The sequence below is a fragment of the Carettochelys insculpta genome, chromosome 5, assembly GCF_033958435.1.
Source record: "Carettochelys insculpta isolate YL-2023 chromosome 5, ASM3395843v1, whole genome shotgun sequence".
NCBI classification, from domain to species: Eukaryota; Metazoa; Chordata; order Testudines; family Carettochelyidae; genus Carettochelys; species Carettochelys insculpta.
Genome location: NC_134141.1, coordinates 32,226,765 through 32,244,858, shown reverse-complemented (window position 1 = coordinate 32,244,858; position 18,094 = coordinate 32,226,765).

The window sequence follows — 18,094 nt, the reverse complement described above, 5'->3', positions numbered from 1 at the left end:
TGATGGCCGCCATGGAGGACCCCGCTATTTCGATGTTGCGGGACGCGGATCGTCTACACGTCCCTACTTCGATGTTGAACGTCGAAGTAGGGCGCTATTCCCATCCCCTCATGGGGTTAGCGACTTCGACGTCTCGCCGCCTAACGTCGATTTCAACTTCGAAATAGCGCCCAACACGTGTAGACGTGACGGGCGCTATTTCGAAGTTACTGCCGCTACTTCGAAGTAGCGTGCACGTGTAGACGCAGCCTTGGAGTCACTGATTATCAGTACAGATGGTTCTGTCCTCTAGTAGCCTCCAGGGATTGGTGGGGTTTGTACTTGAGATCCATGGCCTGTTTTATAGTGTCAAGCCCAATGGATCAATGTTTGTGAGGGAAACTAAGGAGCAATATGTCTTCTTTTTTATCCAATTTTCAATTTTTGACATTTTTGCATTGTTTCTATAGCTTTTCGAAAAGTGGAATTTGTTTCTGTGAATGTCTTGTGAAAAATTCATCCTGTTACTTGCTTTCTTTCTGATACCATTGACATTTTCCCACTATCCCCATGATGAGGGGATGCTTACATAAACTTCCTCCTAAGCCATCTCCCTTAGGTTTTAAGGGGGAAGTGTGGTTGAATCCAGAGTTGACTATGTCTGCTCTATGCTCTGCATGGGGGTTATTTCTCTGTGGGCTTATTGAAAGTGAGCATGGAAATCTGTCTGCAGTCCCCATCCAGATACCCTGTTTTACATGGCCCATTCATTTCTTTAACACCCAAACAGGAAGAAAGACAGAATGCCTGCATATCTTGCTTTTTATTGAATAGAACCCAGTAGGAAGGGGAATCTGTGACTGTTGAAAACGGAGTTGAAACAGTTTTTTTTAATAAGTATCTCCTGCTTAGTTTTCAAAATCCCTTCTCTTGAAGTGTGAAAGATATGTGTGCAGACATTAGTGAATTAAGTTTTAATTGGATTATATTTCCCTTAGCTCTGTAAGGCATTTCTCTTCTTCCCCAAGGTCTTGTGCTTGCCTGCTGAAGCACTGTGATGTGTTTTCAGTTATAAATGAGAAACCTGAACTGGTAGAAAGTGCCAGACTGGCCACTTACGTGATGCAAACATGTCCACTAGGGACCAGTGTGGAGCTGCTAAACTGTTGAACTGCTTGTAAGAGGCATCAGATTTTGTCTTTCATCACTAAATGTTGAAAGAAGGATTAGTGAACAGGAATGCGAGAGAGAGTGCTTCTCACAGTGATCGCTCTTTTCTCCTTTACTTTTAATGCAAAGTACCACCTGTTTATGGTCATCTGTTTTTAAACTCTTGAGTTGTATGTTTATGATGAGTAAAGGTAGCATCAGTTTGGGTGTAAGTACCATCTGTAGCAAAGGGTGTGAACTTGCAGCATAGGCACAGAACGTGGAGATTGTTTTGGGGAAATGATTTAGAAACAACATCCCCTTGTCAGAGAATTAGTGCTAGAAAACTCAAAGGGCTTCTGATACGCCTGTTCCACATCGTAGCTGTTCATAAGATAACAAAAATTTGTACCAGTATTTCACCTAATCATTGCTTATTTTCTGCAGAATTTTTGGCTAGAATATTTTTACATATGTTTGTCAAAAAAGGTTCATCAGAAAGATCCATACATTACAAACAAGTGAGAACTTTTTCTCTTGGGTCATTTCTACACATGCCACTTTTGAAGAATAATAAATGGCCTAAAATATGCTAATGAGGCACAGATGCAAATTACCCACACCTCATTAGCATAAGGTCACATGATTTGGAGTCCAGAAGATGTTTTTCCAGACTCCACAACGCCGTTTAGAAGCGCGGCCCCTGGGGAGTCTTCTGGAAGGAAGTCCTCCTTTTGGAGGCCCCTTCTTCCTAAAAAGTTTTGGGAACTGGGGGCCTCCAGAAGAAAGACTTCCTTCCGGAAGACCCCCCCCCCCGGGGGCTGCGCTTCTAAATGGCGTTTTGGAGTCCAGAAGAATGTCTTCCAGACTCCAAATCGCGTGACCTTATGCTACTGAGGCATGGGTAATTTGCATGCACACCTCATTAGCATATTTCCAGCTGTTTGTTAGCAGCATGTGTAGAAATGGCCTTGGACTGCAAGTGCTTTAGACATCAAATGAGCGAGAGAGAGATATTAAATAAATTAACTAAAGCAATATTGACATCATATAATGGAACCAAATATACTATGATAAATAATAATGCTGATTGGTCTAATACCAGGATAGTCACAGCGGAATAAATAACAAAGAACATGAACTTGACTTTACAAGATGAGTTGAATCAAATATAAATAGATAATAGGCCATTAGTGCTATATATGTAATTGTGAGTCACACAGCACTGAAGGAAAGCAGACTGTTAGCAGCTGAGGTAGTGGGCATATCCCAAAACAGATGGGGTGGTGGTAGGGTGTCAAGAAAATTACCAGGCCCCTGGGTCAGGTGCAAGGTGGCTCTGTGCTCCTGGAAGGGTTTGAACATGGGAGGAAGAGGCAGGGCAGAGTTTCCTGCCTGCCAGCCTCTCTGTACTGCTCCACAAAGATTTAAAGGGTCTGCGGTTCTGGATGCTGCTGCTGTTTCCTACCCCAGTCAGCGGGGACCTGGGGCATTTTCCCTACCCAACTCAGCACACCCTGAGAAGACTGCATAGGTGGTGAGGATTCCTGTATGAGTGTTGTTCATATATGTTAGACCAACTGGTAACAGATCTACTTACGAGGTGAGAAAGGGCTCAGCTTTTTGCACACAACTTTTTCCTTTTTACATAGACTGCATACTGAAGCAGCAGGCATCTGTGCCAGGAAGAGTATTTGTCCAGGAGAGTGGAACCATCACTGCTATTGTTAATCTGGGATTTTTGACAGGAGTGGGGAGGGAGAATCTTCAGATTCCACTGGATACACGGTAGAAGCATTGTTTTGTGGAACCAGTGCTTCTCCCTGCCAGGCTAGCCTTGCTCAGATGGGGCCAAATCTGATTTCTGTGGAAATCAATAGAAGTTTTTCATTTGACTTCATTGATCCTCCAGGTTGTACCCTGCAGAGGCTGTGGCAGCTGATTTTGAAAATGACCAGCATAGCTGGAACTGGTAGGTGTCTATTTAACTTCATTTTGGAGACCATTTTTCAGTCTATAATCTGCAACTCAGATGCTGCCAAATGGATATCAGCAAATGAATTGTGTGCTATTGAAAATTATTTGTTCAAAGAGACATCCTCCTGATACTAGAAGTGTTCATTTAGACTAGCCCTTAGAAACAACAGGTAATAAGTGATATGTTAAAATAATTTGAGTAGTCCCAATCTTATGAACCACACACACTGATAAGTCAAGAGTCCATCCCATCCCTTCAAAATCTTGAGTTTTTCCCAAAATCTTGATTTAAAAAAAAAAAAATTAACACATTTTGAGCTTGTGTTTTGCTTTCTGGCTTTTGAGGTTTTGGGATACAGTTGGGTCCCATTTGCCAGTTTTTCTTCACTTCTCTGAGGGCTGAAAATTTACTAATTTTTAATGAAAGTGTGAGATTATTACATAATCACTTAGCTCCAGAAATCGTGCTACTACTAAGAAGATAAGACCTAACATCCTGATTCAAAACATGGTTAATTCTGGTTGGTTAAGAACCAGAACAAGAAATTCTTGAGAACTCACACTGCAACTGAGATTGTATTACCTTATTACAGTTTTCAGCGAGTATTGCAGCTATATGATTACATTTTTTTTACTCATTGACTAAAACAATTGAATAATCCGCATTCTTTCTGTACTTTGCTACTAGAGTGGGTAGGGAGTGCTTTTGACTTGAATAATCATTTGGATTTAAAGTCTAAGGCACTATGTAAATCCCATACACGTGCATGAGTCATCACCCACCAAAGTAAGGTTCCCCCCGCTCAGATTTGGACCTTTATTCAAGGGGAAATATATAGAAAAAGGTGATTTGTAAACTCACAAGCACTGGAATGGGGACTTAGGGGCACGTTGTATCTGATGTGCTTAAACTTCTCTTTTTGAAGATGAGTTTTCTAGTTGATGGAATTCATTTTGCAGGCCAGTAGCACATCTTGACAGGCAACTGGTGAGAACAGTGCTAATGGGAAAGGATAGAAGCTTTCACTGAAATGCATTCAAGTCTCAACAACCCAAGTCTGTGATGTGAAGCAGGGAAAGGTCATAGCCTAAATTACAAAAGTTGCTACCAGTTGACTGTTATAATGAGAACATGTGGCTCAGTTCTAATAGTTTGTGCTCAGAAAGCTGTTCTGAAAAGGAAGCCAAAAATTTCACTGGTGTACAGGGCAGGGTGAGGATGAGTTAGCTCTGGAGCATACACAATTCTCTGCAGTCCTAAGATGCACTGCAATTCTTAAGGAATCACAACAGCCAGCATAATTTAGAGCAGCCTTAGGCTGTACGCTTAGCGCAACTGAGGATTGATCCTCAAATCCTACTAGTAATAAATCTTAAGCTATTCTACTATTATGAAGAGCGGTACTGAGTTGTATTTGTATTAACTAGATTCTGAAGGTTTTATTGGAAAGAATGACTACAAAGGACCTGAGAAATAGCAGCATTATTGCTTTCTTTATGTTCGCTTTAGCAAAATAGATTAAATACTGTTCACTGCATTTTATTGGCACTAAAATGTTTATCCACTATTTACATTACAAATCCTTGTATGTTTTCACATGCCAATGTCAGCTACCCATCTATATCAATACACAGAATTGCTAATGCCTTTTAGCCTTTTGTAAAATACCTGTACTTCACACTGTGAAGACTATTAAGCATTCCAAAGTAATCTAGTCACTTCTCTGTAACACACTGGTTTTTACTGGCGAATGCTTCCCTTTCTTCTGTGAGCAGAGGGGAACACAAAACTGTCAATTTACTGAGGGATATTGAAGTAATGAATGTTTCCAGGATGATTGAGATTGAGGGACATCCACTTTTTATATCATTTCTTCCTGAGACTCAGAGGACTCAAGAGTAACTTGTTCTATTTGATTTCCCAAACATGTTTAATATACACCCATGAGTTTTCAAGTGCACTGGGAGGCAGGGACTGGGGATGGGGTTGTAGCAGAGGAAGTTAAGGACTCCTACTCCCATGGAAGGAAGTAAGGAGGTCGAGAAATACTGTCAAAACAATTTTCTTTTTGTCATTTATTTCTGAAGTATGGGCACCCAGGTCATTTATGGGATTGGTCAAGTTGTGAGTGACTTACATTCTCATATGTCACTTTCATCCATTTCTGTGGACTGTTACCATGAAGACGCCACCTTCTGCAGGGGATGGGGGGAACAGGCCTTTATGGAACTTTGAATTTGCTATGTAATCATTTCAGTAAGTGTATTAACTGTTCCTGATTTGCGGCTGAACTTCCATATCCTTAAAATCTTTCTGTTCTAACTAGACACAAATTGGGTCTGTTATGCCCTTTTAGTATCTTTAGTTTTAATGTGTGGTAAAACAAAATGCGCTTCCTCTGAAAGATAATGAAATAACTGGAAAAAAGAAGAAAAGTAAAATTCATAATCCACCGGTTGTAGAAAATTGGCAATGGTAGTTTATGTTGAGTTGTTGAAACATAAAAAGTGGTACAGTCCTTGCAATAAAGGGTTAAGGACTAGATCATGTTCCCATTTTATCTAGGGATAGAATCGTTTGGTATCCTCACACTGAAGTCAGGATAAGCTGATACTCCGTCACAAACCTTGTACAGAGCAAATTAAATGAAGTGTACCATTCTCTTACTGAACCATTTGCACTTTAAAAAGGTAAAATTGATAGAAGTGTTACTTTTATATTGTGGAGGGGAAAAACAACCTCAGATATTTTCTTCCAATTGCCCATACAATGGTATAGTTTAATTATTTAAATGGTAACCGTTAGACTAGACCATGCTAATTATTTTGGTAATCAGATGCTTTTACTTTTAACCCAGTTAGGTACCATTATTAGACTGCAAATTAATCTATTCCTACAGCATGCTCAGTTTTATAGATAGCTTAATGCAGTTTCTTATGCTCTTTTCTAAGAATAATGTATGGAGACACTCATCTCATAGAACTGGAAGGGACCTCAGGAGGTTGTTGAGTCCAGTCCCGTGCGCTCTTGGGAGGACCAAGCACTATCATCTCTCTTTTTGCTTTTTTCAGATATTTTTGCCCCAGATCTCTAAATGGCTCCCTCAAAGATTGAGCTCACAACCGTGTGTTTAACAGACCAAATGCTCAAACCACTGAGCTATCCCTCCCTCCTTGCCATTGTTAACTCATCTCAATTTTAGGGTACAGTTTGTCATTATAGCAACTAAAACTACATAGATTTCAGCTTAGTGCCACAGATAACTGAATAAAATTATATGAACTAATTTGTTTTTATTTTGAAGTGTTGAGGCTTCAATTTCTCCTTCATCTTCTATACCACGTTGCAAAAGTAGCTGCAGAATTTAAAGATGAAAAGTACAACATAAGCAAATGTAATATTTCTTAATAATAAGGTTAACTTTTAACTTAGTTATAAATTATAAAAGCAGTTACCATATATATAGTTAAACTATACCACCATATGGGCAATTGGAAGAAAATATCTGAGGTGGTTTTTCCCCTCCACAATATAAAAGTAACATTTCTATCAATTTTACCTTTTTAAAGTGCAAATGGTTCAGTAAGGGAATGGTACACATCATTTAATTTGTTCTGTACAAGGTTTGTGACCGAGTATCAGAGCTTATCCTGACTTCAGTGTGAGGATACCAAACTATTTTATCCCTGGGCTACCCTTACTAGACACTTCTGAACGGGTGGAGAGCTTGTGATACCTCATTAGACAGAATAATTGTGGCAGAAGTGTGACCTTGTACCTTTGAGCAGTCTCCCATTCAACGGTGTGAATGACTAAGTGGGTCAGTCCCTGAAGATTGCAAGCCATTCTTTCTCATTAGGCTGCTAGTCATGGAACTTTAGTAATATATCAAGCTGCTTGAGAAAAGCAGTGATTTATAGGCGGCATTTCTGCATATGTCACTCTTAAAGCAATCAGTAGCTTGAAAGAAATTAGATTACTTGAAAATTCAAATGTAAGTATTACATGCTTTGTTTATTTGTTCAATAGAGCCAGTTTTATTGCATATAGACTGATGAGATTAACCAGTAATGAAGCTATAAACATAATTAATTTTATACATGCCATATCTTTTAAAATTAATTACCATGATTGAAAGTGTTTGCTGTAGCTACAATAGCACTAGTGCTACAATTGATAAACTTGAGCATACTGAGAAATCAAAATAATTTTGACATAAGTTTATTTGGTGTACCTGGAAAAAATAGGTTTTTACCTTTTCATATTAGCTGTCTGTAATAGAGGTGGTACAGTTATAGTTATGAGTATTATAGGCATTACTTCTAACCCCCCCCCATGCAAATATTGAGATACGGAATATTTTTAACTTTAGTTTTATACTCTGGTAAGGTATAGGAAGGTTGCTGGTACATAAATTTTTTTGTTTTATATATGAAGAAAATTAAAGAAGATAAAAATATATACATATATGTATCATTCTTTTTTTGTTTTCTCTCACTTCTTTTCTTACATTCCATTTTTTTGTGAAAGTTATATATGCTAAAATAAGATTTCCTGGCTTCCCAATTTGTGATTGGTTTAAAAATAAAATCTTGTAACATTTGTTACCACTCTCAAGTTATTGATTTGTATTTACAACTTAATTCCAAATAAATATTTTTTGTTTTAGAGCTTGGCTTCACAGGGAGTTCATGGAGAGGCTACTGTGAAATAATGAGGTCATGAATTTAATATACAGTAGCTATTTACTACTAGATCCTCAGCTGGACATTGATATTCTGCAATGAATGCTTTCTTGTGGTTTGTCAGTCCACTTTTAGAGTGAACTCTATTTGTGGACTTTTCTCCCTATTAGATAATACCTTAAATTCTTATTATAGGACGAGTGAGTGTTTCTTTTCTTCCTTTTTTGAAAGTACATGGAACAATTTTGAAACATATTAATTACTTGTGGTATTCATACTGAGCAAGGGCTTATGTTAATGTGTAAAAGAAATTCAGCACTGTTAAAAAGAGACATTGAGAAACTGTTTTCCTCTATCCTTTATACATATTTATATTTGTAAGTGTGGTGATTTTGCATGGTGTCTCTGAGGCGAATGCAACTTCTTTATATGGAAAGAACGTACGTGCGTAATGTAAAAGACATCCTCCTATTGATGGAAACAGGAGTCTTAAAATATGTTAGTACTGGGAAGTGGGTTCTACTCGCCAAAAACTGGAAACAAATCATGAGGCAGTTAATGCATCTGTCTTCCATTAGAAATAATGCTGAACATCACTTTTTTGACTTAAAAAACTGTTAAATGCACTATCAATTCATGGTCAAAATGCTGATTAAAAAAGGAAATTCAATTTTAGGTTTTCTTGTGATGTATAATTTACTTTCATAGCATGCCCTACGAGCTGTAGGGTAGGTTGATTATTAATTAAAATGTTCAACATTTTTGAAATCACAAGAAGAGATAAAACATTGGAATGTATTGTGGGCAAGAAGTGATATAAAATTCTACATTTGTTTTCCATTTTGATTTCTTCCTGCACCCCCTCAAAAAAAAGAAAAACGTTTTGTAGGTATCATATAGTAGTTTTCAATAAACATATACTTCCACTGCCCAAAAAAAAAAAAAAAAAGCACACCACAAGTGTGCCTTGCCTTTGTACAAGGTATTGTGAGTTCTACTGCTAAGTTTCAGCAATCCATCATGCTGGAGGTAAAACTTTTATATGAAAGTTGGTGCTTCCTGCAGATGAAAATATATTGGAACAACCAGAATAATTATTGGAGATGAGAGAGTAGTCCACACTACCAGAGGCATCTGAGAGCTTGTCAACATAGGAAAATATAATTGACTATACTGATATGACCTACTTTATACTTTTATAACTCCCCATGAGAAAAGGCATTCTTATTCTGGACTAGGAATGGTGTTTTCTAGTTTAAACTACTTCCAAAGAGGCATAAACTAAACTGGAAGAAGGCAATTATTCTGGAGTAAGCATCTCCACATGTGGAGGTACACTGGTATATCAGGAGCACCTCAAATTTTAACCCTACCTCCTGTGTGAAACTTAGCCTATCAGATTTATTTAGGCATAAGATTTCATGGGCTGGAACCATGACACAGATAGATACCTCTGATGAAGTGGATTCCAGCCCATGAAAGCTTATGCCCAAATAAATGTGTTAGTCTTTTAGTTACCACAGGACTCATTGTTTTTGCTGAAACAGATTAATATGGTTACTCCTCTGAAAGATATGACCATTTGGTTAGATGGGTAAATGATGGAAAGGATCTGAAACTTGCTTAGTTGGCTACCAGCTAGGGCAGATGAAGACTGGGATGTTTGGGTGCCATCTGTGGCAGGGAGCTAGTTGCTATGTGCGTAAAGGAAGTGGCTGCTGTTTGGTGTAACTAAAAGAGTGGTGGTGATGATCCTTTTGGGCACCTATGATCAATATTGAATCCCCTTACTTGCTGTCACTATCAGCAAAACATAGAAACAGCCACACTGGATCATATCAATGCTACATCTAACCCAGTATTCTGTCTTCCAGTAGTGGCCAGTGGCAGATGACCCAGGAATGAACAGGTCAGGTAACCATCAAGTGACACATTCCCTGTCGTTCATTCCCAGCTTCTGATGAACACCAGCTGCTTTGGTTCCTTCCCTACTGTGATCCAAGAAGGGAGGAATGACAGGGAATGCAGAGGAGCCATGTAATCTCTATGTTGTATTATGCTTTGCTACGAAATTTATGGAGCAAGAGGTTCTGCAATATTTCAGATATTTGGTGTTTCTCCTTTATAAACAGAGGATTCATAAGTGAAGCTTAAGAGTGGAATGCTGTTTGATTTTTTGTTTGTACTTTGCATATCTCAGTTAATGTTAGTGGCTTGCACTCAAATATTATTTGTAGAATTGTCATGTGCATTTTGACTTCTATTCTGAAAATCTTCCCCCCCGCTTAAACTCTATTTTTTATGGATATTAATGCTATAACCACAAATTATTATTTTAAATTAATCTCCATTGGTATGCTTAACAAATATTTCCTATATCGTCATCAAGAGCAGGAAGCTATAAGTATTTTTTATTTTATTGTAGCCCTTTACTCCTAAATCACATCTTCTAGTCTCAAACTCTTTCATTGCTTTTCCTGTAATGATTTAAATGTGACCATATTATTTTAAATCTTCTGATGAAAACTTCAGAGGATATTCAAAGAAGAGAAACTTTGCAACCTGATACCTATAAATACAGTATTTCAAATTTACGTACTTACAGAAGAAAAATCATGATCTCTCCATAATCCTTTTTTTAAATTTTTCTTGTCTTAGTATACGTTTATTCAAAAAGTACTCATCTTTATATTGAGTTTTATTGTTTTATTTGTCAAAAATCAGATTTCAGTTTCTGCTTGTCAGCCTAGTTACACAGTAGAGCAGAATTTAATTTAATTTGGCTCACTACTTGTATTGTATTCAGTATTACTTCATATCTTGTGTCATTAGCAAATACATATAACAATCCAGGTTATTCATAAAAATTAAGAAACAGCAGAAGTCTTCAGATATATGATCCCAGTAAGCCCCCGCTAATGTTTTGTGTCTCTTGCAATTCTCATACAAATGCAAATTGTTGTGAGGTATTTAAACATGGTTTCTATCTTTTCTGTTGTTATTATTTATTTATTTACTAGGAGTTGAGTCAGCTGGATCTTAAACTGTGATTCTGAATTACTCATTTTTTCCTGTCTATACTTCAGTTTCCTGTTTTTTATTTATGTATTTATTTTTAATGGGGATAATGATACTGACGCATTGGACTTTCTTGGGCCCAGGGCCAAAGCCAAAACCAAAACCCACACCAACACCAACCCCCATCACCTGGTGCTGAAGCCAAAGCCTTAAGGGCTTTAACCGTGAGTGAGGAGGCCTGGAGGAGGTCAGGTTACAGTTCCTCTACCTTGACTGGTGCTGGCACTCTTGGGCTTCAACTTCAGCCTACCAGCCTTATAGGCAGTGGAGCTCAGGCTTTGGTTACCCCTCATGGGATCACATAGCAATTTTTATTGTCATGGTGTGATGAAGTTTGAGGGCCCCTGATCTACAGTGAACAAAACTTTGCTTTCTGTGCAGTGGCTTTGGTTAAACAAATGGTTGGTAGGAGTCCTGTTCTTAGTTTTTATGGTATTCTTGTTGTTCATATCTGGGCATATTGAAAAATGGACCAAAACCACTTTGCTATAGCTTTTAAGGCGGCCACAACTTTATTATATAGTTGTCAAAGTGTACACTGCAGACAAGTCCACATTTATTTAAAACATCATCTGGGTCTTCTACCAGGACTCCCTGCCAATACATGGGTTAGATCTTAACATCTATCCCCCTTGCAGAAGCATTAAGGTGAACTGTAAAAACTAGGGTGCACATTATTTAGCTTACAGATTTATCTGTCATAGGAGTCCCCTCCTCTTTCCCCATTCTGTTCCTTTATAAAGCTCCTGCTTTTAGTAGGCCATTTATCTGCTCACTGGGTACTTTCGGAAAAAATAAAGATTATGGTCACAGTTTCCAAATGTGTTTTCCCAAAGCTGGGCATCTAAATCCTGTGTTTAGTCATGTGAAGAAGCAGCCTGATTCTCAGAGGTTTTAAGCATCTACAACTGTATATTTCAATTCTCTTATTACTAGGCAATGCTCTGTTCCATGCTACTTGATAGTTCCTGAACTTTTGCTAGCTTCCTAGTATTTGATATTGATCAGAGTAATTAATAATTGTTGGTTTCACTATCAGCAGAGGTAGCATTTTAGTGTATCTTTTTCTATTCTCGTATAATTTCATGTTCTCATAACTGGAAATTCCTTCGTGACTTGCCCTAGAAACTAGTCTAGCTGTTAATATTTAGTTGCTAGCATCTAGCTTAGCATTTATAAGTCACAGATCATTATGATATCAGTGCTGGTGATAGGATTCCCCCAAAATTACAGCATTTTCATCAGATGCCAAATAAACTAAACATCCTAGAGAGCTTTACTGTTGCATAGCTCCCTGATTATCTTGGTGGAGCTAGGGCTTGTGCTAAAGTCTTTCTGATGGGTTAAAGAACAAAATCACCGTGTGTGTGTTTTAATTTGTTCTTAAAAGGTTGATTTGGGAGAATGTTGGGAAATTGCCACCTCCAGCTCCATTTGCTGGAAAGAGGCAGAGGCTCTGGGGCTGAAATTGGCCTTCTGGTGTAGGAGCAGACTAGATTGGATCAGGTGCCATACCAAGTCACTGTCACAGCTAAGAGAAGCCCCTATCCCTTCCATATTTAACTAGTTTGAGGGGTAAATATGATGAAGCTAGAGGGAACTTGAGGCTATCAGTAGAAGTGATTTATGAAATTTGGTAGCATAAAATATGTAAACCCTACCAAGGGTTCCCTGTTCACTGTCTGAGAGAAGGAGCTACCTCTCACAGCCCCTCCCCACGAGTTCCATAAATATCTTGGTTTTCCTTCTCCCTAGTCTGTAGCAATGGAGGGAGAGAAGGTATTTCAGACAGCGAAGGGAGAGAAAAGGCTAGAGATGAGGTTTTCAACCTTAAAACAAACAATATAAATGTTTTTGTTTGGCGGTGGGAACGTTAGCTGAGATTGTAGGGCATTCTTTGCTTCCTTTCCTTGCTCTGTGCAGTAGATGTTCTTCCTGATGGGTTCACATTCCTGTCCTAGTGTAGTCAGCAGCAGTCAGTAATCACTGTCCACATGTATTCCCATTCATTCTCATCCTTTCTTGCTAGCAATCAGCGTTAGAAAAATTTTCTTAGGAGTCCAGTCATACTTAATATTTTCCCTGATATCCTTATCCACCATCTCTCTGCTGCCAGCTGAGGGCTACAGAAGACTTGGAGAGCTATGCAACCATTATGCAACTGCCTTAGGGAGAAACTTTTAGCATCCAATATCTGCTAGCAAATTGCACATTAGTGATAGTGGTTATTAACCATAGGTGCTGACTGATTAGGTGCAATATGCAGATAGCAGGTCATCTGTCCTGACAAGTCATCCAGGTCATTCATAAAGATGTTGAACAACACTGGCCCCAGAACCAAGCTTTGGGGCACTCTGCTTGAAACCAACTGCTATACTGAGCTATTGACCACTACCTGTTGGGCCTGACTGTCAAGCCGTCTAATAGTCCGTGTATCCAATCAATACTTCCTTAACATAAGGGCAAGAATGATGAGGGCGACTATATCAGAAGCTTTGCTGAAGTCAAGGTATATCACATCCACTGACTTCTCCATGTCCACAGAGTCTGTCGTCTCATCATAGAAGCTATTCAGATTGCTCAGGCACAACTTACCCTTGGTGAATCCATGCTGACTACTCTTGATCACTTCTCCCTCTTCCAAGTGCTCCAAACTGGATTCCTTGAGTATCCCCTCCATTATTTTCCCAGGGACTGAGGTAAGGTGGACCAGTCTATAGTTCCCTGGATTGTCCTTCTTTCCTTTTTTAAAGATGGTCACTCCATTTGTCTATTTCCAATCATCCAGGATCTCTCCTGACCTCCAAGAGTCTTTAAAGATAATGGCCAAAGGCTCATCAATGATGTCTGCCAGTTTGCTCAGTATCCTTGGGTGTGTTAAATCCAGACCCATGGATTTGTGTACATCTAGCTTTTCTAGGTAGCTCTTAACTCGTTCCTTCCCCACCGATGGCTGCCCTCCACCTTCCCATACCACATTGTCTAACACTGTGAGAGCTGTCTTTTTCCATGAAGGCTGAGGCAAAAAAAGCACTGCATACTTCAGCATTGAACTTCTCTTGCATCATCTGTCACTAGGTTAATGCTCTCATCCAGTAATGGCCCCACACCTTCCCTGATAACCCTCTTATTGTTAACATGTCTGTAGAAACCCTTCTTATTACCCTTCACAGCCCTTGCCAGCTGCAATTCCAGTTGTGCTTTCACTTTCCTGATTGCTGCCTGACATTCTCCAGCCATATAATTATACTCCCCCTCAGTCAACTGTCCACGTGTCGTCTACTTATATGCATCCTTTTTAAGCTGAACAAGGATTTCCCTGTTGAGCCAAGCTGGTTGCCTACCATATTTGCATTTCTTACTATGCAGCAGGATGGTTTGTTCCTGTATCATAATAACAGTGGTTTTCAATCAGGATCTCTACAGCTTTGAGATGTTTGTTTTAAAGGGAGAAGTAAGCCTTCAAGTTTTCTTTTTCTGTGAATGACACTGTAATCCTTTGATGCATGCTTTGTCCAAAAGTGAAGCAAACACATGACAACTTCATCTATCTGAGGCAATTAGGTTAAGATGTGAACCATTCTTGAATGTAATACAGCCTACAAGACAAGCGGTTATGCTTTTGTCTCTCTCAAACACATTGTTTCTATGTGACACATTAATTTTACCATAATATTCAGTTCCATAATTACTTGGTTTTTATGCTTCTGACATAATGCTTTTGATTTTGGATATTACGGTCTCCTTTCAGGAAATTTGATCTCATATTAACGTTAAGAGATGGGACTAAAGAGCCAACTCCAAACAGTCAGATGGAGGATGTTGGGATATTGAATTTTCCAAAACTGCCCATTAATAAGACAGATGGAAGATTCTTATGAAAATAAGAATAAATCCTCAAGCACTTGCTATTATCATTGCTAAATCATTCACATCCCTTTTTCTGAACACTAAAAATTCTTATGAGATATCATTAGATGGTTACAACTTATAATGGAAAAATCAATGCAGTAAGAAAATTAAATTTTACTGAGAGCCTGTAGGCAAAATGCAATGTAAAAATGCATTTTAGCTTCCCTTGTGGTTAAGAGGAAAAGGAAGAAATGGAATCTGGGTTAGCTTTCAGCACACAACTCTGTTTAGAGGCTAGCAAAACAGCCTGTGAACTAAATTCTTTCTTAATGCATTTCTTCCTTGATTACTTAATAATGAGAAAATAACCACCTTAATCTGATCATTTTGAAAGGTCAGAAGTCTCCTCTACCCTCTTTAAAAACCAGTCTTTGGTCAAAATCAATGAGTTGATTCATCTTCCCAGGAAGAGGATTTAGCAGAAGGAAAACTCATTCATCTGCTAAGGTATATAGCAATGACATCTGAACCCCTGGAGAGAGAATGAGAGTGAGAGAAACTAAAATGAAATGTGGTGATTGTGGTATAATCAAAAAGAAGCTGATCAAAGCTGTGAACAGGCTCTTGTGGTGATGTGACACACATGCTACATTTGGTGTAGTTTGTAGTTGCCATAAGTGGTCGCTATCTTTTGTTGGCAGATAGAGGTTGACATACCTGTGTGTTACAGGTTCAAAGTCTAAAATAAAAAAATGCACATTTATTCTTTGTGATATTAATCAGCTACACTATTTAAAAGCCAAGGAAATGTGCATAGGTAATTTCTATTTCATACAATATTTTTTGTTTTTATGCTGAATGCATTGATGCTAAGATTCATAGCGATCATGACAGTAGCTGAAAAAGAGTTATACGATTCCTCTGTTTAAACACATGGATTTTTTCAGGAAAAAAGAGACCTGTTATCGCGGAGGGCAATGCTGTTAAGCAATGTGTGTGCACTTGGGGAAACTGAGGCACGGCACCAAATTTAAATTTTTCTTGATTTTTTTGCCCCCCGAGACACCTAACCACACCCTTAGAGATGCTGGTAGAGTGTCTCACTGGATTTTACCCCGCAATCCAGCGTGGTGTACACGGTGGTCGCTCACAATGGGGATTACAGGGTTGTGATAGGGTCCGCAGAAAAATGGTGCTGAACACTGTCTGTCCTGAAAGAACGAATGAGTCCCTTTAAAGGTCCAACCACAAGAGGAATTTATTAAGGGGAGAGGAATTACACACGAGGATAAACCTAAATTGACAGACTATAGGTTTTCCCTTTCCTCTACTAGTTTTTTAGCACAGAGTTTGTCTATTTATGACACCAGCCCTTGAATTATGTAAAGCCGCAATGAGCAGCACCCTCAAAATGTCCCACTACTTACAGCAAATCCCAGGAATCCCATGACGTCTTCACTGAGTGCTGTAAGGGGAAAGTAGTTAAAGCACAATATTACACAATCCTCTTTTATAGAGGTGCCAGTTAACGGCAAAGAATAAGAAGTAACCTGCTGCAGGGAGTTATTCCCTCACAGGCAGGGGGGAGAGCCATGAGGCTCTCAACCCTAATTCCGGAATCACCTCTTACGCTGATCTGGGTGCTCAATCTCCCTCTTGAACAGGGGGGAGCAGGTGGAATGGGACCGCCTCCTACGACAGTTCCCGAGGTCTGGGGTCGCCTCTTACGACGACTGCCTTAAGGATCGCCTCTTACGACGATTCCTAAGGTTTGGGGTCACCTCTTACGATGACTTCCCAGACTGGACTGCCAGTTAAACAGCTAGCCCAAGGTAAGAAACACCTTTCACAGTAGTTTCCAAATACAATATCCATCCCTATTATGGGCCAGTCTTATTGGCAAAGTAAATTATGCTTTTAGAATACTCTGAGGGTTGAAGATATCTCGGGCTGGCTATAAATAGCGTCCCCTGTGCTTTACATGGGCTAGTAGAAACAAAGGGTTACACAGTTTGGATTGTGTTAGCAGAAGTGGGGCAGTCCCAGCCTAGTACCTATAATGCATTGCTGCTATTGCTGCTGGATGTGCTAAGCAAGCAAAGATACAACAACACATGTAAAATACACACATTAACCAGGTCATTACAAATACATTCGATTGTTACCTCTCCTTCCTTAGCTCTGTTTCCAGGCACTGGGCCTGCAATCGCTTCTTTCAGGAGCTAGGAAAGTATGGCTGCACAGGCGCGTTTTTACAGCGCCGTGCTAGGCCTGACAGGAAAGAGGAGAGAAAAGAGCGGGAGGAAAAAGGACCAACGTGGGAGACAAAAAACTTCCCTCAAGCAAATTTGCAAATAAACCAGCAAATTTGCAGTGATTTCAGAACGGCCTTAGTTCTCCCCACCGGCCACGGCAATGGTCGAGGAGGAGAAGGGCAGGACCGCTGCTGCGGTTTGTCCCTGTCACAGGGCGCACGCTCGTTAGGCGGCGTCACCTGCCAGAACAAACCGTCTGGGAAAAACTGGAGCCTTCAAAATGGCTGCAATCAGGAGCTCTTCTTTGTCCCTCAACGACTATGGACGCAAAGTCCGAGTTCCTGAAGGCGTCCTCTTCGGGTCTTCGACATCCCTCGGTGGCTGGGGTACGACGACTGACACGAAGCTTGTCACCTTCTTTTCTTCTTTCTTCTTCAGCTCTTTAGTGATTTCAGCTCGGTCCAGGTCCCCAGAAGGAGTGAGAGCCAGGGCCTCAAGCTCCTAACTTTATAGGGCCTGTGAGGACCTGTTTGAAGTCCATGTTGCATTTTGGTTGCCATAGCAACCGAGGAACGCTATATGTTACATATTTAGTAGGTATCCAAAACTAACCAACTAACTATTAGGATTTCAAACTGTAACTTATTCATATTAACTGCCCCATATAAATATTTACAGCAACTGTCATTTTCTGTCATTCTTGTTTACTTCATTCTAGACAGTTCTATATGGGGTTTTTCAAAGAGGATTTTTTACAGTTGATTTTTATAGAGTACTCCTATGGGCTTGATAGGGAATAAAGTCATGAATTAAACAACATAGATGTTAAAATGCTCAGTTCCCAAGGCTTTTGGTTAAGATGTGGGGAGAAACACACAGACACCACAGCCCATGGCCAGGGACATATCAATCACCTCAGGTGAGGATATTTCAACACCTGTTATTTCTTGCTATTTGATATGGAAGAGATAATAGAAGTGACTTGAGGCTAAGGTCCTCAAAAGGTTTTAGGTTCCTAACTTTGATTGATTTTAGTGGGAGTTAGGTCCTAAACACCTTTGAGGATCTGGGCTCGAGGGTCTACAGTATGTAGTAATCCCTTTGAAAGATAAGGATAA